The sequence below is a fragment of the Eleutherodactylus coqui genome, chromosome 8, assembly GCF_035609145.1.
Source record: "Eleutherodactylus coqui strain aEleCoq1 chromosome 8, aEleCoq1.hap1, whole genome shotgun sequence".
NCBI lineage: Eukaryota > Metazoa > Chordata > Amphibia > Anura > Eleutherodactylidae > Eleutherodactylus > Eleutherodactylus coqui.
The window spans coordinates 46,476,019-46,503,848 of NC_089844.1; the positions used below are offsets into that span (position 1 = coordinate 46,476,019).

General features: G+C 43.5%; 1 pseudogene; it reads right to left on the reverse strand.

Annotated features, from left to right (window-relative positions):
- Positions 1–2,198: 2,198 nt before the first annotated feature.
- Positions 2,199–27,830, reverse strand: part of LOC136577871 (serine hydroxymethyltransferase, cytosolic-like) — a 95,381-nt pseudogene continuing 69,749 nt past the window's right edge.

Sequence of the window (27,830 nt, forward strand, 5' to 3'; positions counted from 1 at the left end):
GGGGCCACAGCCTGTCCGCGCGTCGACCACTCCAGCAGTGCTGCCCCCTATGTGTCACCGTCAGACAGTGCGCACTCCAGGGAGGGGGAGCCCTATGGCTGGCGGGTAACCGACTCAGATGCGCATTGCATGGTCGGGCCCCTTTTTCTTCTCTGGGTGAGACGCCGCAGTAGTGGTGGAGACACCCCCTGCCTGCGTCTCCCCCGGGAGGCCAGTAGAGCCAGGGAAAAGCCCCGACTCCCCGGATTCCCGCAAATAGCCACGTCTGCCTCCTAGCAGACACTAAGCTAAAGACTAATTAGCTGAGTGCCTGCAGGGGGGATATAGCCAGGGGGGAGGATCTAACACTTTTTTGCTTAGTGTCGCCTCCTAGGGCAGTGGCTATATCCCATGGTCTAGGCTGTGGCCCCCAATGATACGGACGAGAAATAATGCCTACATGCCATTTTTCGAGGCGGGGGGGGGGGGGGTTGGAGGAGGTTGTTCTTGTAGCGTACATAGTGACTTAAAAATGACCTTAAAGGGGTTGTCCCACGAAAGCAAGTGGGGGTATACACTTCTGTATGGCCATATTAATGCACTTTGTGATGTACAAATAATGCATTATTAATCACTTACCTGCTCCGTTGCTGGCGTCCCCGTCTCCATGCTGCCGTCTAATTTCAGCGTCTAATCTCCCGATTAGACGCGCTTGCGCAGTCCAGTCTTCTCCCTTCTGAATGGGGCCGCTCGTGCTGGAGAGCTGCTCCTCGTAGCTCCGCCCCGTCACGTGTGCCGATTCCAGCCAATCAGGAGGCTGGAATCGGCAATGGAACGCACAGAGCCCACGGTGCACCATGGGAGAAGACCTGCGGTCCACCTTGGGTGAAGATCCCGGCGGCCATCTTCGCAAGGTAAGTAAGAAGTTACCGGAGCGCGGGGATTTGGGTAAGTACTATCCGTTTTGTTTTTTTTTAAACCCCTGCATCGGGTTTGTCTCGCGCCGAACGGGGGGGCTATTGAAAAAAAAACGTTTCGGCGCGGGACAACCCCTTTAACTTCATTCTATATGTCAGTACCATTACAACGATTCTATATTTATAGAGGTTTTTTTTATGTTTTACTACTTTAAAAAAAAAAAATCCCTTTTTTTGAAAAAGAAAGATGCTTTCTGTAGTTATATTCTGAGCCCCCCGACACCTGTACTCTTCCCTCGATGGGCTGTGATGACTTGTTTTCTGCAGAGCGAGCCGTAGTTTTTAATGCTACCCTTTTTGAGTACAAACAACTTTTCATCACTTTTTATTTATTTTTATTGTGCAGTGGGGTCACCAAAAATGCTATTTTGGCATTATGTTTTTTTCTTTTTTAACAGTGTTTACTGTGCGAGATAAAAAATGTGATACTTAGGAAGTTCAGGCTTTTTCAGATGCGGTGACGACACTTGTGTTTATTTTTTATCATTTTGTGGAAAAATGAGAAAAGGATTTTTTTTTTTAATTTTCCACTTATTTTTTTTTATATTTTATTTCACTTAAATTATACATTTTTTTGTGTTCTTAAGGGACATGAACTTGCAATTGTTTAATCACTTCTACAATATACTGCAATACTTCAGTACTGCAGTATATTGTATTTTTTACATTTACATATTAAGGCCTGCAAAGGCAAGGATTAATATGAATAAAGGGGTTGTCACAGATGTACCACCTCTGCATAACCCCTTCCCCATGCACTAACATACCAAACTGTCAACCCCGGTGTCAGAGACAGAAAGTATTTGCATTCTGCAGGCAGATGTCTTTTATGTGTATCTGACAATTTCTGCACACAGTTCCTGTTTTTCGTGCATGAGGGTCTCCGCACAAGGACCAGTGCTGTGTGCTTGCCCCGAGGTTAAAATTTGGCAGCCAGCCCCTGAGTGTCATTCTAATGCAAAGGAAACCTCTTTGACCAGTGTGTATGGCTGTTGTAGCATAACAATACCAGTAGAGGGAGCTCTTAAGGTCCATACTAGTTTGCAATGAATCCCGTAAGCGTCACGCTGCCGTTGGTCATTAAGAAAATATCCAAAGCTGACAAATACTGCCGCTCTAATAACAACCTGGAAGCATTCCTGTGTGACTGGCATCCTAGAGATCGCTTGAGGGTCTTCATAGGTACATCTAGATTTCTCCACGGCTAATGAGTCATGTGACCACAATGTACAACTTGGACTTCTAAATTGAATACTTTCTGCTGGGAGATTCTTTTTGTATAGCCGGTTCTTGATTGGTCTGTGAATGAGAGATGAGATTTATTAAAACAAGTGCATTAAAAAAGCAGATGATTGGCCCACAGCTAGCAGATCAGCACTTACTGTTCAGAGGCCTTGGGCCCTTTGGAAGGGTTGTTATAGGCAACGGCTCCATTATTTATTTCAACGGTTTTGATAAAACTCTTTTAGATTACTGATTTAATTTACTATCATTTCTGCTCAGCCACAGTGGATACACACACCCAAATCTGCATGTGCAGCTATACCCCGGGCCATCCAACAGGGGGCAGTGAAGGCTGCAAATTATTTTATACATCAATCTGAATTTTTTACACTACAGGTATAGAGGATATATGTTTGATTGGTGGGGTCTACTACTTATTATAAGAACAGGGGTCCCATGCACCTCTTGAATGAATAAAGCAGCGGTCAGGCAACTGCTGGGGACTGCTAGGCACCTATATTGGACTATGTTCGGTAGTCAAATTAAGATGAATATGGCCCCTTATTGACAAGAATATAACTACTATAATACTGCTCCCTATGTGCAAAAATATGTAACTACTATAATACTGCTTCTATGTACAAGAATATCACTATTATAATACTGCCCCAATGTACACGAATATAACTACTATAATACTGCCCCTACGTACAAGAATATAACTACTATAATACCGTCCCCTATGTACAAGAATATAACTACTATAATACTGCCCCCTATGTGCAAGAATATAACTACTATAATACTGCTCCTATTGTCACCGTAGCAATGAAATCCTTTTTCAACTTTAATGAAACTTGTCACCGAAAGGACCAAAAATAATAAAACTTAGGTTTTATTGATTTTTAAATAATAAAAAGGCGTCCTTATATTTTCTCATATGTGCTAAAAGTCACACAATAATTAAAAACAGTAGGGCTTAGATATATAGATGAATACTGCTCTGTCCCAACAATCTAGGTGCATTGGCCGGGAATCAAACCCGGGCCTCCCGCGTGGCAGGCGAGAATTCTACCACTTTTGTATTCCCTGATGTCTTTTTCTATCCAGGGTTACTCAGATTTCTATTTGTCAATGACTTGCGCCACCAGATGTTTATTAAAGTGTGGTGAGGCACTCACTGTCAGTGACCTTGAACACTTTTAATTCTCTATCACAGGGTAGACCTGATGTCCTCTGATTAGTCACGGTACAGTGATGTCTGTTAATTTACAGTCAGTAATATTGTACCTGACACACACATTTACTAGTACTGTCGTCCCATTTATAACAGTTGCTCATTAATATTGCTTGGGTCGTATTTGTTCTTATTATTTCTAGAACAATATCGCGGTGATTGATTTATATAGAAATCACCCCGATATGTCACCATTAGGTGTTAAGTCCGGAGTATGTTTTTGTATAACGCAGACCCAAGCTTATATTGGCTTGATACTCTATGGTATTCCCTTATGCCTATGACTGATCGCATGAGCCATTCATTTCTTATGGCTCATGTGATTATATACCAAGGTTAATTGCAACCAGACGACAGTTTCAGTGATTATCAAGGATAGAGATAAGTTGTTCCAAATAATAGTGTGTTTTCAATATGTTCTCTCTCCTACTTATACATAGGCTCTATTCCGGAGAGATGATGCTCCCACTTGTATAAGTGATTATTACAGGTAGAACATATATAAGATGAATAAAGACAGTGGCTGCATTAAATGGAACAGCTGCAGTATTCATCTATGAGCTACTCATCCTTCAGGATTTAAATAGCTGCAATAAAATGCTCTGTCCCAACAATCTAGGTGCATTGGCCGGGAATCGAACCCGGGCCTCCCGCGTGGCAGGTGAGAATTCTACCGCTTCTACCACTTTTGTATTCCCTTACGTCTTTTTCTATCCAGGGTTACTCAGATTTCTATTTGTCAATATGTTCTCTCTCCTACTTATACATAGGCTCTATTCCGGAGAGATGATGCTCCCACTTGTATAAGTGATTATTACAGGTAGAACATATATAAGATGAATAAAGACAGTGGCTGCATTAAATTGAACAGCTGCAGTATTCATCTATGAGCTACTCATCCTTCAGGATTTAAATAGCTGCAATAAATTGCACATAGATAGTTTGGTGGTAGCCCAGAATGAATTCTAGGCTATCACCTATATCCAATGCCCTTTTGGATAAATCTCTGTCTCTGTACATGCAGTCTGTTGTGATGCACCAACAGCTGCTGACTAGAGTGATAATGATAGACTCTGTCTGTTATAGTTGTAGTTGTATATGTCTACGTGGGTTGCATTATGATGAACATACAACCCCCACATAGATTAGTTCTTATGGAGAGAATCGGCCCATGGAACCTATCCCTCCCTCTCCATCTACGCGTTTCCACAACCTTAGAGATGGTTGCTTCCTCAGGATGGAGCTAACCTAACATGACCAGCCTCTCAGGCTGTCAGGATGTAAAATGAGCAGAGATGGTAAGTGTTGCTATCCCAAGGGTTCTTATACCCAAGGCTCCGCCTACTTCAGGGCGGGGCTTGTATTGTAGGAGCGAATCAGGCTGCAGTCCAATATTTCTCACATTTCCCTTGCGCTCATTTATATGCGCTTATTCGAGTATTACACTTGGCTCCTCCTCGCAACGTAATCACGTAATCCAGGAACATGTCATGGACCGCAGCGTAGGCTGCTCTGTTTGACTGTCTGATCACGTGATGTCATGACGTGCGGGGGGCGTGTTAGACCGGAGGTCCGATCATATACATTTTCCTTATACTCATCTGTAAGTGCTTCTTCGGGTGTTGCCTCCCCGCAGCGTGATCAGCGATCAAAGGACATGTCATAGAGCGCAGCATGAGCTGCTCCGTTCTGACTGTCCGATAGCATGATGCCATAGCGTGCGGGGGGCGTGTCAGACCGAAGGCACGATCATGTGATGCCGTGACGTGCGGGGGGGGGGGGGTGTCCGCTGGCCTGGCACTCCGATCACGTGACATCATGATGTTCGGAGTGTCTATTGGCCTGATCATCCGGTCCCCTGCTCCTGTAAGTTACAGATGGGCGTGTCAGACCGAAGGCACGATCATGTGATGCCGTGACGCGCGGGGGGTGTGTTCCGCTGGCCTAGCACTCCGATCACGTGACATAATGATGCTCGGAGCGTCTATTGGCCTGATCATCCGGTCCCCTGCTCCTGTAAGTTACAGATGGTATTAAATATTCAACCAGCTGTCTCACAGGAGACTCTTAGGGATCGCAGCGAACATTTTAATCCTTCATTCACCTAAACCTGTGACACATAGTTGGACATATTCCTCAGACTGGTAGTCACCCAGTCATACAATGCGCAGAAGATTGGTATCTTTACCGCACCTAGCGATTATCTCACCGAAATTGTGTGTCACTTCGGTTGTACAACTCAAGTGATATATCCGTTATAGGTAATTAGCATATGTTAGACTGCAGCATAATTATTCATGAACACTACAAGACGTTAGTAATCCACCGACTGATTATATATGTGGCAAAAACATTTTCTCTGTTTTTGATATTATGAATCTCGCATTCTGTGACCAGACAGCTGATTCTCTCTCAAGATCAGAGTGTTTGCTTCATCCATAGGGGGTAATAATGGGAATCAATGTCTCATATATGCAAGGACGCATACTTTATAGACGATGAGGTTTATTCTATTGTCAATATCATCAGTTTTTACGTGAGACCATCAAATCAACTTCATATCGATTCTTTTGGGGACATTAATCTCCTTTTACCTCATAGACGAGTCAAAAACAAATGTTACTCATCATTTAGGGATTACGGAGGAATTCCACTAGATTGTCTCGCCAATCTTCAAACATCCCCTCTTCACTGTGGCCTAGTTTTAGTTCTGTATTATACTATTTTCAGACGAATGATGCAAAGGAGAGACATTCATTTAAACCCTTAGGATGAATGGTTTCAAGTCTATATATCCATCCGCACTCTTTTTGTAAAAGCTTCCGGTCCAGATTTCCTCTCCGTCCATTTGGCTTAATCATTTCAATTCCACGGAAGGTAAGTACATCCGGATTGTTTCCGTGCTTGTCCCTAATATGGTTTGCCACACTAGTTTGTTCCCCCCGATTTATGTTCCCTATATGCGCTAATACCCTCCTGCGCAGTTGTTGAGTTGTTCTCCCTACATAATCGAGGGGGCAGGGACACGATGCTACGTAGACCACACCACTGGTTTTGCAGTTGATGTAATCACGTATTTGATATACTTTTCTGGTCGCAGAGCTTACAAAAGATGATTCTCTTTGCATATATTTGCATGCCTTACAGCCTGCACATCTGAAAAAGCCTCTTGGTGGATTACCTGTTACCCAAGTTTGAAGTGTGTTTGGTGTTGATAGATGGCTCCTAACTAGTCAGTCCCTTAAATTCCTGCCCCTTTTGAAGGTTATCAGGGGTCTCTCAGGTAGGTATTGTGCTAGATCTTTATCTTTCAAAAGGATTCCCCAATGTTTGTTTAGAATCTGTCTTACTTCAGCTGAGTGATCGTCATAAGTACCGATTATCCTTATTTTGCCGTCTCCTTCTTTGCTACTTTTATGTTGCAATAAGGTTTCCCTATCCAGATTTTTTACGTGATCACTCGCTGTTGAGATCACTTCTTCTGGATAGCCTCTCACTTCAAAACGATGTGCCATTTGCTTCATCTTTTCCTGGAAATCTTCCTCCCGGGAACAATTCCGTCACGTTCTAATCATTTGCCCCTTCGGAATCCCCTTCTTCAGGGGTATTGGGTGGTGGCTATTATAATGAAGCAAAGCATTCGTTGCAGTGGACTTACGAAAGATTGTTGTTTCCAGAGTTCCTCTTTCGTTTTTTTCAATACATAGATCCAAGAAATTGATGGATATTGAGTTAATCTCTGCCGTAAAAAACAGGTTCAGACTATTCCTGTTCAGGCGTTGGACAAACTCCAAAAATTTTTCTTCGGATCCGGTCCACAATATGAGGACGTCATCTATGAACCTAATCCATAGGTCCACAGATGACGTCCACTCCTCATTCTCCTCATTTTACATCCTGACAGCCTGAGAGGCTGGTCATGTTAGGTTAGCTCCATCCTGAGGAAGCAACCATCTCTAAGGTTGTGGAAATGCGTAGATGGAGAGGGAGGGATAGGTTCCATGGGCCGATTCTCTCCATAAGAACTAATCTATGTGGGGGTTGTATGTTCATCATAATGCAACCCACGTAGACATATACAACTACAACTATAACAGACAGAGTCTATCATTATCACTCTAGTCAGCAGCTGTTGGTGCATCACAACAGACTGCATGTACAGAGACAGAGATTTATCCAAAAGGGCATTGGATATAGGTGATAGCCTAGAATTCATTCTGGGCTACCACCAAACTATCTATGTGCAATTTATTGCAGCTATTTAAATCCTGAAGGATGAGTAGCTCATAGATGAATACTGCAACTGTTCCATTTAATGCAGCCACTGTCTTTATTCATCTTATATATGTTCTACCTGTAATAATCACTTATACAAGTGGGAGCATCATCTCTCCGGAATAGAGCCTATGTATAAGTAGGAGAGAGAACATATTGAAAACACATTATTATTTGGAACAACATATCTCTATCCTTGATAATCACTGAAACTGTCGTCTGGTTGCAATTAACCTTGGTATATAATCACATGAGCCATAAGAAATGAATGGCTCATGCGATCAGTCATAGGCATAAGGGAATACCATAGAGTATCAAGCCAATATAAGCTTGGGTCTGCGTTATACAAAAACATACTCCGGACTTAACACCTAATGGTGACATATCGGGGTGATTTCTATATAAATCAATCACCGCGATATTGTTCTAGAAATAATAAGAACAAATACGACCCAAGCAATATTAATGAGCAACTGTTATAAATGGGACGACAGTACTAGTAAATGTGTGTGTCAGGTACAATATTACTGACTGTAAATTAACAGACATCACTGTACCGTGACTAATCAGAGGACATCAGGTCTACCCTGTGATAGAGAACTAAAAGTGTTCAAGGTCACTGACAGTGAGTGCCTCACCACACTTTAATAAACATCTGGTGGCACAAGTCATTGACAAATAGAAATCTGAGTAACCCTGGATAGAAAAAGACATCAGGGAATACAAAAGTGGTAGAAGTGGTAGAATTCTCGCCTGCCACGCGGGAGGCCCGGGTTTGATTCCCGGCCAATGCACCTAGATTGTTGGGACAGAGCAGTATTCATCTATATATCTAAGCCCTACTGTTTTTAATTATTGTGTGACTTTTAGCACATATGAGAAAATATAAGGACGCCTTTTTATTATTTAAAAATCAATAAAAGCTAAGTTTTATTATTTTTGGTCCTTTCGGTGACAAATAATACTGCTCCTATGTGCAAGAATATAACTACTATAATACTGCCCCCTATGTACAAGAATATAACTACTATAATACTGCTCCTCTGTGCAAGAATATAACAACTATAATACTGCTCCCTATGTACAAGAATATAACTACTATAATACTGCTCCCTATGTACAAGAATATAACTACTATAATACTGCTCCTATGTACAAGAATATAACTACTATAATACTGCTACTATGTACAAGAATATAACTACTATAATACTGCTCCCTATGTACAAGAATATAACTACTATAATACTGCTACTATGTACAAGAATATAACTACTATAATACTGCTCCCTATGTACAAGAATATAACTCCTATAATACTGCTCCTATGTACAAGAATATAACTACTATAATACTGACCAATATGTACAAGAATATAACTACTCTACTACTGCCCCTATGTACAAGAATATAACTACTATAATACTGCTCCTATGTACAAGAATATAACTACTATAATACTGCCCAATATGTACAAGAATATAACTACTACAATACTGCCCCCTCTGTACAAGAATATAACTACTATAATACTGCCCCCTATGTACAAGAATATATCTACTATAATACTGCTGCTATGTGCAAGAATATAACTACTATAATACTGCCCCCTATGTACAAGAATATAACTACTATAATACTGCTTCTATGTAAAAGAATATAACTACTATAATACTGCCCCCTATGTACATTATATTACTACTATAATACTGCCCCCTATGTACAAGAATATATCTACTATAATACTGCTGCTATGTGCAAGAATATAACTACTATAATACTGCCCCCTATGTACAAGAATATAACTACTATAATACTGCCCCCTATGTACACAAATATAACTACTCTACTACTGCTCCCTATGTACAAGAATATAACTACTATACTACTGCTCCCTATGTACAAGAATATAACTACTATAATACTGCCCCCTATGTACAAGAATATAACTACTATAATACTGCCCCCTATGTACAAGAATATAACTACTATAATACTGCCCCCTATGTACAAGAATATAACTACTATAATACTGCCCGCTATGTACAAGAATATAACTACTATAATACTGCTGCCTATGTACAAGAATATAACTAATACTGACCAATATGTACAAGAATATAACTACTATAATACTGCCCCCTATGTACAAGAATATAACTACTATAATACTGCTCCCTATGTACAGGAATATAACTACTATAATACTGCCCCTATGTACAAGAATATAACTACTATAATACTGACCAATATGTACAAGAATATAACTACTATAATACTGCTCCCTATGTACAAGAATATAACTACTGACCAATATGTACAAGAATATAACTACTACAATACGGCCCCTTATGTACAAGAATATAACTACTATAATACTGTCCCCTTTTGTACAAGAACATAACTACTAAAATACTGCCTCCAGTGTACAAGAATATAACTACTATAATCCTGCCCCGTATGTACAAGTATATAACTACTATAATACTGCCCCTATGTACAAGAATATAACTACTATAATACTGCCCCCTATGTACAAGAATATAACTACTATAAGACTGCCCCCTATGTACAAGAATATAACTACTATAATACTGCCCCCTATGTACAAGAATATAACTACTATAATACTGCCCCCTATGTACAAGAATATAACTACTATAATACTGCCCCCTATGTACAAGAATATACCTACTATAATACTGCCCCCTATGTACAAGAATATAACTACTATAATACTGCCTTCTATGTACAAGAATATAACTACTATAATACTTCCCCCTATGTACAAGAATATAACTACTACTGCTCCCTATGTACAAGAATATAACTGCTATAATACTGCTTCTATGTACAAGAATATAACTACTATAATACTGCCCCCTATGTACAAGAATATAACTACTATAATACTGCCCCCAGTGTACAAGAATATAACTACTATAATACTGCCCCCTGTGTACAAGAATATAACTACTATAATACTGCCCCTATGTACAAGAATATAACTACTATAATACTGCCCCCTATGTACAAGAATATAACTACTATAATACTGCTGCCTATGTACAAGAATATAACTAATACTGACCAATATGTACAAGAATATAACTACTCTACTACTGCCCCTATGTACAAGAATATAACTCCTACAATACTGCTCCCTATGTACAGGAATATAACTACTATAATACTGCCCCTATGTACAAGAATATAACTACTATAATACTGCCCCCTATGTACAAGAATATACCTACTATAATACTGCCCCCTATGTATAAGAATATAACTACTTTAATACTGCATCTATGTACAAGAATATAACACTGCTCCTATGTACAAGAATATAACTACTATAATACTGCTCCTATGTACAAGAATATACCTACTATAAATCTGCCCCCTATTTACAAGAATATAACTGCTATAATACTGCCCCCTATGTACAAGAATATAACTACTCTACTACTGCTCCCTATGTACAAGAATATAACTACTATAATACTGCTTCTATGTACAAGAATATAACTACTATAATACTGCCCTCTATGTACAAGAATATAACTACTATAATACTGTTCCCTATGTACAAGAATATAACTACTATAATTCTGCTCCCTATGTACAAGAATATAACTACTATAATACTGCCCCCTATGTACAAGAATATAACTACTATAATACTGCGCCCTATGTACAAGAATATAACTACTATAATACTGCCCCCTATGTACAAGAATATAACTACTATAATACTGCCCCCTATGTACAAGAATATAACTACTATAATACTGCCTCCTATGTACAAGAATATAACTACTATAATGCTGCCCCCTAAGTACAAGAACATAACTACTATAATATTGCCCCTATGCACAAGAATATAAGTACTATAATACTGCCTCCTATGTAAGTGAGCGGTTGCAGCAGAGTGTGAGCGGTTGCAGCATCGGGTGAGTGGTTGCAGCAGCGTGTGAGCGGAGTGTGAACAAGTCTTTCTTCACTACTTCCACAAGTAAATTGTAGATCCCCATTAGGATGAGCTCCATGTCTGGCAATGTCATCCAGTGTGCTACTTGTGCAATGTATGCGGTCCTTGATCAGCCGATCGAGGGTGCATACTGTTGCGCAAGATGCGTGCACGTCGCACATTTAGAAGCCCAAATTCTGGATCTAAATGGGCAACTGGCAACACTGAGAGCCATTGACATCATGGAAAGGAGTTTGGTGCTCACTGAGCAGACACTCGCTGGGGTAGAGGCGGGGGCGGATGGTAGTACGGAAGAGCAGGGGGAGCAGGCAGTCAGCTGCGTGTCAGATAGAAGGAGGCGTAGAGGGAAAAGAACCAGGGAGGCTAGTCCTGAACTGGCACAACCCAACATGTCTGCAACGTTGGCAGATGAGGGCGATGCCATTACAGAGCCAGCACCGCTGCAGCACGACATGACCTCTGAACGCCAGGGGGATGACTGCTACAGTGAGACGGGGACGGGGAGAGCAGGGCAGGCTAGACAGGTTCTAGTGGTGGGGGACTCAATTATTAGGGGGACAGAGAGGGCAATCTGCCATAAAGACCGGGATCGTTGAACGGTGTGTTGTCTTCCTGGCGCTCGAGTTCGACACATCGCGGATCGGATTGACAGATTACTGGGAGGGGCTGGTGAGGATCCAGCGGTCATGGTGCACGTTGGCACCAATGAACAAGTTAGAGGTCAATGGAGGGCCCTCAAAAATGATTTCAGGGACTTAGGGTCCAAGCTCAGGGCGAGGACCTCCAGGGTAGTTTTCTCGGAAATACTACCTGTACCTAAAGCCACACTAGAAAGGCAGCAGGATCTTAGGGAGGTAAACAAGTGGCTCCGGAGTTGGTGTAAGAAGGAGGGATTTGGGTTCCTGGAGAACTGGTCTGACTTTGCTGTCGGCTACAGGCTCTACCGTAGGGACGGGCTGCATCTTAATGGGGAGGGTGCAGCTGTGCTGGGGGATAAGATGGCTAGAAGGCTGGAGGAGTGTTTAAACTAGGGACTGGGGAGGAGGGTAAAATGAGAAATAGTGGGGTAGCCAGTGTAACTAGCGATCCGGGTCCAAGCAAAGGGAATGGGGGTGGAGCTGGGGGTGGGGTTAGTACAGTTAGAACTGATAGATCAGCCATAAGTACGAATAGTAACAAAACAAATTTAAAAAACAAAAAAAATGATATAAATTGTATGACCACGAATGCAAGAAGTCTGATTGGTAAAGTGGGTGAGCTTGAAGCGAGAATGACTGATGAAAACTATGATATAGTCGGAATTACAGAAACATGGCTTGATGATAAGTGCGATTGGGCTGCGAATTTGCAGGGGTACAATCTCTTCAGAAGAGACCGAAGGAACCAGAAAGGGGGAGGGGTATGTCTGTACGTCAAATCAAACTTGAAGCCGAGGCTACGGGAGGATATAGGGGTAGGAGACGAACAGGTGGAATCTCTGTGGGTAGAAATACAGGGAGGAAAAAATAACAAAATCCTGATAGGGGTCTTCTATAGACCACCAAAAGCAACAGAAGAAACTGGGAACTTACTACTAAGGCAGATAGAAGAGGTGTCAAAGCGAAACGAAGTAATTATCATGGGGGACTTTAATTATCCAGATATAACATGGGAAAAGGAAACCTGCAAATCTCATAGGGGTGATGAATTCTTGAGAGTAATTAAAGATAATTACCTGAACCAACTTGTGCAGGAACCAACAAGAGGGAGGGCCATTCTGGACCTAGTGCTAACTAACAAACCGGACCGAATAAAGGGGGTACAGGTCGAGGGGCACTTGGGGAATAGTGACCACAATATAATCAACTTCCAGCTATCAATCAATAGGAAGCCTTATCAGGGAGTGACAAAGAAACTAAACTTTAGTAAAGCAAAATTTGATGAGCTTAGAACTACTATCGGTAACATTAATTGGGACAACATCCTCAAAAATATCAGTACGGAGGACAAATGGGAAAAGTTCAAAAGGATCCTAATCGCCTCATGTGAGCAGTTCATTCCCTTTAAAAATAAAAGAAACTCAACTAAAAGGAAACCAACGTGGCTCGACAAGACGGTAAGAGGGGCAATAAACGAAAAAAAGAAAGCATTCAAATTACTAAAGCAAGAAGGGAGCGAAGAAGCGCTAAAATCATACAGGGAAAAAAAACAAAATATGCAAAGATACGATCAGAACTGCCAAGGAGGAAGCAGAAAGACGGATCGCCAAAGAGAGCAAAAACAACCCGAAGCTATTTTTCGACTACATCAACAGCAAAAGGATTTGCAGGGAGAGCGATGGCCCTTTAAAAAACAATGCAGGAGAAATTATTGATGATGACGAAGGGAAAGCAAATCTACTAAACAGTTTTTTCTCAAGTGTATTCACAAAAGAAAAGGAAATGCCACACGAGATGCAGGGGAATAAAACAAACCCCTCACAAAATATCTCATACCTAACGCAGCAGGAGGTGCGGAAGCGTCTAAAGAAAACTAAAATTGATAAATCGCAGGGCTCAGATGGATTACACCCAAGGATACTAAGGGAACTAAGTGACGAGATAGCTAGGCCGCTATACCTAATATTTCTAGACACTATCAAGACCGGTGTAGTACCATTGGATTGGCGCATTGCCAACGTGGTTCCAATTTACAAAAAAGGGAGCAAAAGTGAGCCTGGAAACTACAGGCCAGTAAGTCTCACTTCAGTAACGGGAAAAATCTTCGAGGGGATTCTGAGAGACGCCATCGATGAGTACCTCAAGGAGAATAAGGGAATAACTCCTCACCAGCATGGATTCATGAAGGGTCGCTCATGTCAGACAAATCTGATCAGTTTCTACGATGAAGTAAGCTCTAAGCTGGACCAGGGAGAATCTATTGATCTTGTATATCTGGACTTCTCTAAAGCCTTTGACACCGTGCCACATAATAGGCTAATATACAAAATGAGGCAGCTTGGACTAGGCGAAAACGTGTGTACGTGGGTAAAAAATTGGCTCAATGATAGAAAGCAGAGGGTGGTAATAAATGGTGCGTACTCTAATTGGACCACAGTCGCTAGCGGGGTGCCACAGGGTTCAGTATTAGGCCCCACTCTGTTCAACATATTTATCAATGACCTTATAGAGGGGCTGCACAGCAAAATATCAATATTTGCAGATGACACAAAATTATACAACATAATTAATGCAACGGAGGACAACGTGCGGCTACAAACGGACATGGATAAGCTGGGGGCTTGGGCAGAAAAATGGCAAATGAAGTTCAATGTTGAAAAATGTAAGACTATGCACATGGGCAGGAGAAACGGATGTCACCAATATTCACTTAATGGGGTACCACTAGGGAAAAGTGATATGGTAAAGGATCTGGGGGTATTAGTGGATAATAGACTAAACTGGAGTAACCAATGCCAGTCAACTGCTGCAAAGGCAAATAAAGTTTTGGGATGTATTAAGAGGTATAGGGGCGAAGGACGAGAACATCATCCTTCCATTATATAAGGCACTTGTCAGGCCTCACATGGAATACTGCGTACAATTCTGGTCACCGGTGCTCAGGAAAGATGTCACAGTGCTTGAGGGGGTTCAAAGAAGGGCAACTAAACTAATACATGGAATGACGGGACTGGAATACCCAGAGCGGCTATCCAAACTGGGACTATTTACTCTTGAAAAAAGAAGGTTAAGAGGCGACCAAATAACCATGTATAAGTACATGCGGGGACAACACATGGATCTCTCCCGCGATCTGTTTACACCTAGGACCACGACGGTAACAAGAGGACACCCGCTACGATTGGAGGAAAGTAGGTTTCATCACCAACATAGAAGGGGATTCTTTACTGTAAGAGCAGTTAGACTGTGGAACTCTCTACCGGAGGAAGTGGTGATGGCAAAATCCACAGAGGCGTTTAAAAGGGGACTTGATGTCTTTCTGGAAAAGAAGGATATTACAGGATATAAATATTAGGTTAAGTGTCAATCCGGGTTTACAGGCAGGTAGGAACTATTAGGGGTTGATCCAGGGAACAGTTTGATTGCCATTAGGGAGTCGGGAAGGAATTTTTTCCCCAAAAGGGCTAATTGGCTTCTGGCCTTGGGGTTTTTTTGCCTTCCTCTGGATCAACACAGTAGGATAGACAGGCTGGACTAGATGGACATTGTCTTCATTCAGCCTTACATACTATGTTACTATGTTACAATGTTACTATGTACAAGAATATAACTACTATAATACTGCTCCTATGTACAAGAATATAACTACTATAATACTGCTCCTATGTACAAGAATATAACTACTATAATACTGCTCCTATGTACAAGAATATAACTACTATAATGCTGCCCCCTATGTACAAGAATATAACTACTATAATACTGCCCCTATGTACAAGAATATAACTACTATAATACTAACCTATATGTACAAGAATATAACTACTATAATACTGCTCCTATGTACAAGAATATAACTACTATAATACTGCTCCTATGTTCAAGAATATAACTACTATAATACTGGCTCCTATGTACAAGAATATAACTACTATAATGCTGCCCCCTATGTACAAGAATATAACTACTATAATACTGCCCCTATGTACAAGAATATAACTACTATAATACTAACCTCTATGTACAAGAATATAACTACTATAATACTGCTGCCTATATACAAGAATATAACTACTATAATACTGCTCCTATGTACAAGAATATAACTACTATAATACTGCCTCTTACGTACAAGAATATAACTACTATAATACTGCCTCTTACGTACAAGAATATACCTACTATAGTACTGCCCCCTATGTACAAGGATATAACTACTATAATACTGCCCCCTATGTACAAGAATATACCTACTATAGTATTGCCCCCTATGTACAAGGATATAACTACTATAATACTGCCCCCTATGTACAAGAATATAACTACTATAATATTGCCCCCTATGTACAAGAATATAACTACTATAATACTGCCCCCTATGTACAAGAATATAACTACTATTATACTGCCCCCTATGTACAAGAATATAACTACTATAATACTGCCCCCTATGTACAAGAATATAAATACTATAATACTGCCCCCTGTGTACAAGAATATAACTACTATAATACTGCCCCCTATGTACAAGAATACAACTACTATAATACTGCTCCTATGTACAAGAATACAACTACTATAATACTGCCCCTATGTACAAGAATATAACTACTATAATACCGCCCTTATGTACAAGAATATAATTACTATAATACTGCCCCTATGTACAAGAATATAACTACTATAATACTGCTCCCTATGTACAAGAATATAACTACTATAATACTGCCCCTATGTACAAGAATATAACTACTATAAGATAAGATGGGGTAAGATGCCCCTATCAGGCAGGTCCAGTCCCATGATCCGTCCATGAGGCTCTACCAGAGCCGTGTACACTGCAAAGTCTGCAGGGGAACCTGAAACCAGAAGATAAAAGTAGAAAAAAGTCCATCAGGTGACGGATCCAGCTCTCCACAACACATCCACAATACCCCGGATGTCCACAGCTTCTGGCAACCTTTATTCAGTCAGGAGCACGTACAAAAGACCCCCGTCTGTGATCGAAGTGTAGCCAGCCCTATATAAGTGACCTGGTCACACTGTAGTTTCTGCACAACGCCTGGTGAGGGCGCTGTTGGGTACGGATAAGCAGTAGAGGGGACACAGTGCTAGATCAGTGCTGCCGTCACTTCATCCACCAGCGAGGAGCCCAGAGATGGTAAAGTGCTGACCTACATTACCAACATATCACCAGTGTATAAGATCGGAAGACTCCCTTAAAGCGACCCTCCAGCCCTGGACAGACGGCCGAGCCGCTATGACTATCTGATGCGCATGTGTGTTAGTATGCAGCCGCAGTCTAAGGATGCGCTCACATGTGTGTTAGTATGCAGCCGCAGTCTAAGGATGCGCTCACATGTGTGTTAGTATGCAGCCGCAGTCTAAGGATGTGCTCACATGTGTGTTAGTATGCAGCCACAGTCTAAGGATGCGCTCACATGTGTGTTAGTATGCAGCCGCAGTCTAAGGATGTGCTCACGTGTGTTAGTATGCAGCCGCAGTCTAAGGATGTGCTCACATGTGTGTTAGTATGCAGCCGCAGTCTAAGGATGTGCTCACATGTGTGTTAGTATGCAGCCGCAGTCTAAGGATGTGCTCACATGTGTGTTAGTATGTAGCCGCAGTCTAAGGATGTGCTCACATGTGTGTTAGTATGCAGCCGCAGTCTAAGGATGTGCTCACATGTGTGTTAGTATGCAGCCGCAGTCTAAGGATGTGCGCACATGTGTGTTAGTGTAAAGCTGCAGTCTAAGGATGCGCTCACATGTGTGTTAGTATGCAGCCGCAGTCTAAGGATGTGCTCACATGTGTGTTAGTATGCAGCCGCAGTCTAAGGATGTGCTCACATGTGTGTTAGTATGCAGCCGCAGTCTAAGGATGTGCTCACATGTGTGTTAGTATGCAGCCGCAGTCTAAGGATGTGCTCACATGTGTGTTAGTATGCAGCCGCAGTCTAAGGATGTGCTCACATGTGTGTTAGTATGTAGCCGCAGTCTAAGGATGTGCTCACATGTGTGTTAGTATGCAGCCGCAGTCTAAGGATGTGCTCACATGTGCGTTAGTATGCAGCCGCAGTCTAAGGATGTGCTCACATGTGTGTTAGTATGCAGCCGCAGTCTAAGGATGCGCTCACATGTGTGTTAGTATGCAGCCGCAGTCTAAGGATGTGCTCACATGTGTGTTAGTATGCAGCCGCAGTCTAAGGATGTGCTCACATGTGTGTTAGTATGCAGCTGCAGTCTAAGGATGTGCTCACATGTGTGTTAGTATGCAGCTGCAGTCTAAGGATGTGCTCACATGTGTGTTAGTATGCAGCCGCAGTCTAAGGATGTGCTCACATGTGCAGTTGTTCAAACTAGAAGTCAACCAAAATGAAGGAAAAAAAATAATAAGGAAGGGGGGGACTGAACCCGTCTTTACGTCTCTCCTTTTATGAGCCTCACCTGTGTGGGCAACTCTGACCAATCACAGCAGGTGTAGTGTCTTAGACTACCGATGTGTACTAATGCACAGTGTGCAGCAGACAGTCAGAGAACCGGTGTGGCCATCTTTGTTTGTCTAGGACTGGAGAGTCACTTTAAGGAGGGTTACATCTAGCTTTAGTTTCCCCACTGAGGCTAGTTTCACACAGCTGAGCGATATTTCAGGCAAGGAAGCTCGTCCCGATATCACGCTTGTGCAATGTCCCCGCGGATGCTAGGCGTTTCGTGTCATAAACGCCTCCCATGACTTCAGTACAATCGCGATCCAATGGGAAACCTCGCATCGCACGCTGTGTGATCTTTCTGGCCCCATTGAAAACGACGGGTGAGGCATTCCGAGGGAACACCCAATCATAGGACATGCAGCGGGGGAGAAGAACAACAAAAAAAAAAGGATGTATATTACCCCGGATCAAAAGAACGTAGTTCATAGTCGTGCGAGATTTGTGCGTCTCACAATACGTGATTTTCTCACCTGTGTGAGGGCAGCCTGAATGACACAAAGACCTCCAATACTGTGGAGTGTAACACGGCATAATGCAGGTGTCCATGACATGCAGAATCCATGGAAAGCTGGATGACAACTGCAATGGCCACCGCAATAGATTCCATTAGTGGTCAGCGCCCAGCATCTATTACCCGATGTAGGGAACCAAGATACCTTGGAGTCTTGGATGTGCAGCTCATTCTTTAAGACCCTTTTACATGGGAACACACATTTGTCAGAAGGTTTATCTCCCCGATCATCGGCCCGCCTGAATGCGCCCCAATCAGCTGATGAACATTCAGAACGCTCGCTCACCGGCTGACTGGATCTTTCATGGGGGCATAAAAATGGTCATTCGTTGGCAGGACATCCTCCGTGTAATTAGGGGGGTGGCTGCTGACAAGAGCTGCTGCTGGTGAAGGATGATCAATATTAGTGACCGGTCGTCCCAATACTAGTGATCCTCCATACCGCGAGCGGCAGAACGAGGACTGATCGGCAGCTACACTGTCAGTCGCTCATTACAGCAATTCACTTTGGTTTAACCCACAGCACACCTCAGGATTCTTCAAACCAATAGAAAAATGACTAATAAGTCCGTGGGATGCACGCCAACAATTTGGGGGTCAGAGCCTCCAGAGACCCCACAAAGATATAGCACAATCTCTCACAAAAAGGTAGTGGCAGCATCCAGGGCGTAGTGCAAAGAAAATGTTTTATTCCTCAGAAAACATGCTACGTTTTCGACCCTCATGGGGTCTTTATCAAGCACTCATTACAGCCAGCAGAGGATCCGTCTTCTGTGTAGAAGCGCCTATAGTGCAGTGAGAGCGCAGCGTCTTGTATGTCTTACCTCTGGATCATTTGTTTCAAGAGGTTCAGGGACCATCTGGTAATGAGATGCCCACAGATCGGCATGCCTGCCATTCATCACCGGGGAGTCGGCCATCATCCTGCCTCAGATACTTCACCCCTGGAACAAAAACACAGTTTTAATCCCGCACCATTTCAAGATCTTTGCTTGCTGTTAATGAATGGAAGCATTCTTGTTTACTCCCAGAGTTGTATCTGGTCTGGGTAATCCTCTGCAAAGCCGGACCAAACAACCAGATACCGGGCTCTAAGGGCACAAGGTAAAGCGTTCTTTAACGCTGCAGGGTGCCGTCTGTTTATTACAGGGAGCCGTGTGGGTGTCATGGTAGCTGGAGGTCTTCTGAAAGGACCCAGGGCTGTGTTCACAGAATGCCTATCAAGCCATCCCTGAGGGGAGGCCAGATCACAGTATGATGTAAAGCATCGCCAGTTGTGGTCCCCTGTGGGGGCTAAAAAGAAAATATTTGAAAAAAAAGTTCATCACTTTATAAAAAAAAATGAGAAAGTAAAAAAACAAACAAACAAACTTTTACCATATTTACAATAAAAACCTAAGTAATAAAACAAAAATACATATTTGGTATCGCTGCGTCCGTAAAAGTCGGATCTATTAAAGTAACACATTATTTATGTCGCATGGTAAAAGTCTGAAATAAAAAAAAACTACAAAATGTCAGAAATGCGCATGTATGTATTCCAAGACGGCACCATCGCAAACTACAGGACAAACCGTACAAAATGAGCCCTCGGACAACGGCGTCGACGGAAAAATAAAAAAGTTACGGCTGTCGGAAGACTGTGGCAGAAAACGATTTAAAAAAATTAAATGTCTGAAAAAAAACAAAAAAAAAACAAAAGTACTACAGCAAAAAAAAAGAGAAAACCTCGCAGTCATCTTACTGACCCATAAAATAAAGTTATGTCATTTTTGTTTCAGTTTTTGTGCCACAGAAACAAGACAAACCAGAAGATGGCGGAATGTAGGCTTTCTTTTTTCATTTTACTCCATTTAGAAATTCTTTAAAAAATTTCAGTACATTAACCCCTTCCCGCTCCAGGACGTACATTTACGTCCTGGAGTGTCCGGGTATGTATGCAGAGAGGGCGCGGGGGGCGACCTCTCTGCATACAGCGATGGCATCAGCTGTTTACTACAGCTGACACCTGCGGGCAATAGCCGCAATCAGCCGTTTGGCCGATCCGGCTATTAACCAATTAAATGCCGCTGTCAGAATACAGCCCAACTCCCCCCCCCCCGCGCTGAGATCGTGGCTGCCAGGGGCCTTCTGAAAGGCCCCAGGGCTGCCTTGAGAGACAGCCTATTAAGCCATCCTCGTGGGGTGACTTGATAGGCTGTCTGTCAGAATGCAGTATGACGTAATGCTATAGCATATTGTAGTCCCCCAGGGGGACTTAAAAGTAAAGTGAAAAAAAGAGCAATGAAGTTTTTTTAATAGTAAAAATAAATAAATAAATAATTTAAAAAAAGGAATAAAAGTTTAAATCACCCCCCTTTTGCCATATCTAGAATTAAAAAGTGTAAATAATAAAATAAAAATACATATTTGGTATCGCCGCGTCCGTAAAAGTCCGATCTATCAATGTAGCACATTATTTACCCCGCATGGTGAACGTCGTCTAAAAAAAAATAAAGAACCCCAGAAATGCACTTTTTCAGTCACCCTGTATCCCCCCAAAAAACGCAATAAAAAGCGATCAAAAAGTCGTATGAATCCCGAATTAGTACTAACGGAAACTACAGGACATCCCGCAAAAAACGAGCCATCGCTGTACTACGTCATCAGAAAAATAAAAAAGTTATTGCGAACACAAGATGACCGCAGAAAATAATTGAAAAAAATTTAATGTCTTTGAAAAAAAAAATAACCCATACAAGTTTGGTATCGCAGTAATCGTACCGACCCATAGAATTAAGTTATCAGGTCGCTTTTCTTGCAGTTTGTGCGCCGTAGAAACAAGACGCACTAAAAGATGGCGGAATGTCGTTTTTTTTTTTCATTTTACTCCACTTAGAATTTTTTCAGTACATTAAATAGCACCATTGAAAAAATACAACTCGTCCCGCAAAAAACAATCATACAGCGAAGGTGATGGGTAAATAAAGGAGTTACGATTTATTTTTATTTTTTTTAAAGGGGAGGAAAAAAATAAAAAAAGTGTTAAAAAATAGGGCGGCATACTTAATGGGTTAAGGGGTACGTTGGGACCAACTTTCATACCCGCTGCGGCTCACCAGCAATCACACAACTGAACTGTACCATAAACTAAATCCATAAGACAACCCCCGTCCACCGGGGCAGAGGCCGACCTCCTCCCCCCTTCCTGACAGCCCCCGCCCGCCGGGAAAGAGGCCGAACACCCTACGACAAACCCCGGCCACCGGGGCAGAGGCCTCCCTCCCTCCCCCCCCCCCTGACAACTCGCATCCGCCGGGGCTGGAGCAGATCTCCCTCCGCTGGGGCCGACCTCCCTCCCCCGACAACCCCCGTCCGCAGCTCCTCCCGGGTGTTATATGTGGTCTCATCCGTCACGTGTGAATACCACCTCACGTGACCCCACTGACAGCCAAATTTATATCACAGTGCGACTGGCCCGCGCACCCCTCAGTGTCCCCAGCTCTTCTGTGGACCCCCTGGCTACCCCCCGTAACCCTCCCCGGTCACTCACCTCTCCGCCGCCCCGTGTCTGCTCCCGACCGCACGACCTTCTCTCTCACACCGTACAACCCGGCACACAGCCTGACAACCCTAGCTGGACGCCGAAATCTCACTGTCCAATCATCCAGAGGCTCATGCAGCGATTGACCAATCACTCTCAAGTATTCCTTCTCACCAGCCAATGAGAGGACGGTAAATTTCACGTGGAAAATAGCAGTTTCTATCAAAGTGACAGGCGGGATGAAGGAAGGAGAATGTGAGAGAGTGATAAATCTCCTGCTGTCCATGCAGGGGCCCCGGCAGCTGCAGCACAGGGGGGCCACAGCTGGACACCATGTGCAGGATATTACCTCAGAAATGCCCTCTAATGGCAGAAGAGGGCAGGACATTGCTGGACTAGCAATCCCTCACACCAGCGTCTGGTCACTGTGTATTACGTCTGCAGTTTGTGGGTGTAATATGCAGGTCCGATCTCCCATAGACTTTACTGTGACTCAGCATGAGAAATACGTGCGCAAAAACATCATGGCGCGCCGCATCTTGGCACACATACCCACCAACACAGGGTATGGGGCATGGCGGCACGCAGCAAGTACCCATGTCACTGCATACCTCCTCGCACACAGCTAACTGCGCCCGTGTGAGAGGCCTTAGGCCGTGTTCACACGCAGCGGATTTGCCGTGGATGTTCCACGCTTTCCCCTCGCACTGACAATCATCCACACGCCGGGGACAAGATCCGCCGCGGACATTGACCTGCGGAGGGGATTGTGGGTCCGCCGAATGCCAATTATAGCGCCGGATTGTGCGCCGATTCACCTCGTCAGATGGGGGTGAATGCTGCACTAAAATCCTCACCAAATGTTGTGCCTTCTGATGCGGATTTTCCCCTGCGGATCGGCTGCGGACATTCCACCGTAATCCGTGCCGTGTGGACATCGCCCTAATGTGCGCAGTGTTACTATGTATTGTACCCCACTCCGAGGGCTTTGGTCCCATTGCAAGACCGGATTCACACCAGTATGTGTTTTTGCGGAATGAAAATTGCGCATTTATACGCGCAACTGCCAAATTAATGTGCGCCAAATATTTTCATTTCCTGCGCTGATGCACAGAAAAATAGAGCATGCTGTGTGTTTGTGTGCACAAAATACGCACTTGTGCGCAAACCCAGTGACATCAATGGGTTCTATTTTCTGCATATTGCACGCACAAAAGTTGAACGCGCACATGCGCCCGTGTGACTCCGGCCTACGGCCTCATGCCCGCGTCGGATTCCGAATGTGTAATCTGGCAGCGTAATCAGATCCAGTGCCCCCCAGAGACCCATACTCACCTGTCCGTGAGTGTCTCGGCCTGCGAGGGGGCGCGCATGCGCAGTGCAGCACATGACGCGCCGGCGCTGGGCTGTGACGTGGATTCCCGTGATACTTCTGTAGTGCTCACAACGGAAGTATCGCGGGACGGGCGGCCTCCATTGACTGCAATGGAAGCCGTCCGTGTGATTTTCCACACAGAACAGAACATGCTGCGATTCTCCCCCGTGAGCGGAATAATCGCAGATGATTTCCGCTCGTGGGCTGCGGAGAATCTTTTGACCTAGTATGTCTACGGACGGACATTGCTGCGGAATTTGTGGTGGTAGGGCGTCTGGCCACGAATACCGCAATGAAAATCCTTCGGTGGGCATTCGGCGTAAGGCTGGTTACAAACGGGCATATATGCATGAAAATTTTGGGCACGCAATGTACAGAAAATAGATCCCATATGCGTTCACGCACAAGTGCGGATTTTGCTTGCGCAATTGCATCTTTCAGAAAAAAAACGCAGCTCGCTCTATTTTTTTTCCACATTTGCAAAAGAAAAGAACACATCGTGACCTCATTACACTGATTGGCCGTTTCATTGGCTGCGGGCATCGTTGCATGTTTTTTTGCACGCACGAATGCACACGCAAATCTTCTTCCGCTGGTGTGACACCGGCCTAAGGCTGGTCTGAGACGCGCCTATTGTAACACGCCCACAATACGTATCCGCCATACGGACATGTCGCAGGTGACATTACAGCCGGACGCCATCAGTGTTTGAGGTTTTGGATTCCGCATATTTTATCTTACTGGACAAACACCGATCCATATCTGTCCAATAGGGAAGAACAACAATACGGAATTCCTGTTTCCTTTGAAATAAACCAAGTGATACAGAAACGGCGAATAACATAAAACGGCGCTAAACGCTGCCGCTGCTTTAAGTAGGAAGAAAACGCATTGAAGAGACCCAAAGCAAATTGTAGAAAGGGGCCCGAGCCGAGAGCCCGTGTGACTATTCTGCTCAGCAGGGGCTGGCTGGCCAAGCACAGAGCACCGGCCCATGAGCAGCGGCCCACCTTGGGGTCTGCTCACACACGGCCGATTTGGTGTGGAATTTCTGTACCATTTTCTGTGGATTTTGATGCGTATTTTGGTGCATATCCACAGCAGATTTCACCCCTTTAACCCCTTAGTGACGGCCCCATCAGGAAACTATGTAGAATTATGCGTCCTCTTAGGATTAATGCCCCTCAGGCTCTGGAAGTGACAGCTCCATGCTGTTCGTGCCCACAGGTAGCCGACAGCATGGAGCTGTCATCCAGGGCTGCGGGCAGTCCCCCCGGCAATGCGATCGGCGCTATCCAATCGATATGCTACTACATTGTGTACGGGCTGCGGGTACCCGGGTCATTGCTAAACGACGGTGCGGGAAATACAAACAAGAAAAAAGGTGTACTGCGCATGACCGCCCGTGTAAGTACGCATTTATGTGCAGTACATTACGCGGCCTTACGCAGGGTCACAGCCGGGCTCACAGCTGGGATCCGCTGCGGGCCTCCGCAAGCGGGTTCCACCTACGGCTGCATGAGCCCGGCGTTATTCAGACCGCTACCTGTAATACGCAATTTACAAGAAGCCCCGGGAACGCTCGCCTTCCTGCAGTTCCAGGAGCAGCTTGTTGAGCGTCTTCTGTGTGAGACTGCCGCACCTCATCAAGCTTACGGAGACTCACGGAACCCCACTTTTTACACCCCATACCCACCACTGAGGTCAAGAAATGACCCCCAAAAAGCATGAGAGGAGGGGAGATACCCGGTTTTATGGCACCATGGGCCCATTCCAACCAGCCTCTGTAATTACCCCTGTCTTCGGAAATATCACACAGTTCGCATTATTACTTTTATCTAAGATTTGGGGAACGCCAAAAAGGGCGCGGAGGGGGGGGTGGTGGATATTTTTAGGGAGTCAATTTTTATTCCATACAAATGAGCAATGCGGCCTGGAATTTATTCAGTTGTGCCCTGCAATTCAACGGGTGTTCCCTCCATTACAGGCCTTGCCATGTTTCCTGTAAGTAGATTAGGGCCACAATGGGTATGTTTTTGAACACGGGACACGTTTGGGGTGAACATCTTCATTCCTATGTACACTGTACAAAAATACTGTGGGGTCAAAATACGCAGTACACACCTAGATGTATTTGTTAAGGGGTCTAGTTTTCAAAGTGGGGTCATTTGTGGGGGTTCTTTATCGTTTTGGCCGCTCAATGGCTCTATAAGTGGGCAATGGGGCCTGGAATTTATTCAGTTGTACCCCGAAATCCGACGGGTATTCCTTTCATTGTAGGCCTAGCCATGTGTCCTGTAAGTCTATTAGGGCCACAATTGGTATGTTTCTGAACACGGGACAAACAGGGGTATCCATTTTGGGGTGAAAGTCTTCATTTATATGTGTGCTGTTCAAAAAAAACTGTTTTAAATTGATGCAATTGCCCAAAAAAGGAAAATCATAATTTTTTCTTACTGCTTTGCTTAGATCTATTCAAAAATTCTAGGGTAAAAATACACAGTACACCCCCAGATGAACGCGTTAAGGGGTCTAGTTTTCAAAATGGGGTCATTTGTGGGGGTTCTCTTGTAGTAGACATGATGATTAGTTAGCGTAAAAGGTCTATTGATTTGTACTAAACTAGAAGTATTACGCAGCTGTAGCGATTTAACTCTATAGAGGCAAATGGCTGCATAATCTCATTATGGTAATTGCTGGACAATGGCATGGTGAAAGATGTGTGTTTTATAACTTCAGCCTAATATAAAGCTCTACTGCATAAGGAAAGAGTTAAATCACATTCCTATACTGTGTGTTTCCCCAGCTCTACCTCCCCTATACCGAAACTTCCCCCCACACAGAAACTTCTCAAACAAAGACTGCCACGTACACTGAGACCGCATGCTGAGAGGACAAAGTCCACACTACACTGGACTTGAGAGAAGGTGGGGAGGGAGGCGGGGAATTCTATATGACCCAGCGAATAAGAAAATGTATACGTTACTGATGTAATCTGTTAAACGCCCATAAAGGGCAGGTATTATGTGTTTCAATAAATTAGGGCTCTGGGGATTATAACTCCAGAGAGACCTGGTTGAGATTCAAGGCTGATGACTTGTGTCCGATTGGTTTCTTTCATTATGTGTGCACACTATACAATTAGGAAGCTACAGAATACCCTGAAACCTGCTGGAGGAAAATATGATCCAGTTCACTCTATGGTTTTAGCCACTCAAGAGCTCTACAAGCGTGCTATGGGGCATAAAAGGTCTTCAAGGAAAATTTATGTTCTAAAAGCCACCGACTACTCCTTTCATTTTGGGCCCCATTGTGCATGCGGACATAATATAAGGGCCACAATGGGTATGTTTCTGAAAACAGCACAAACAGGGGTTTCCATTTTGGGGTGCAAGTCTTCATTCATATGTGTGCTGTACAAAAAAAGCTGTTTCTAAAATGACAGAATTGCCAAAAAAACGAAAATCCCATTTTTTTCCTTTTGCTTTGCTTGAATTCATTCAAAAATTGTCAAAATACACAGTACACCCCTATATAAATTCGTTAAGGAGTCTAGTTTTCAAAATGGGGTCATTTGTGGGGGTTCTCTATGGTTGTGGCCGCTCAAGTA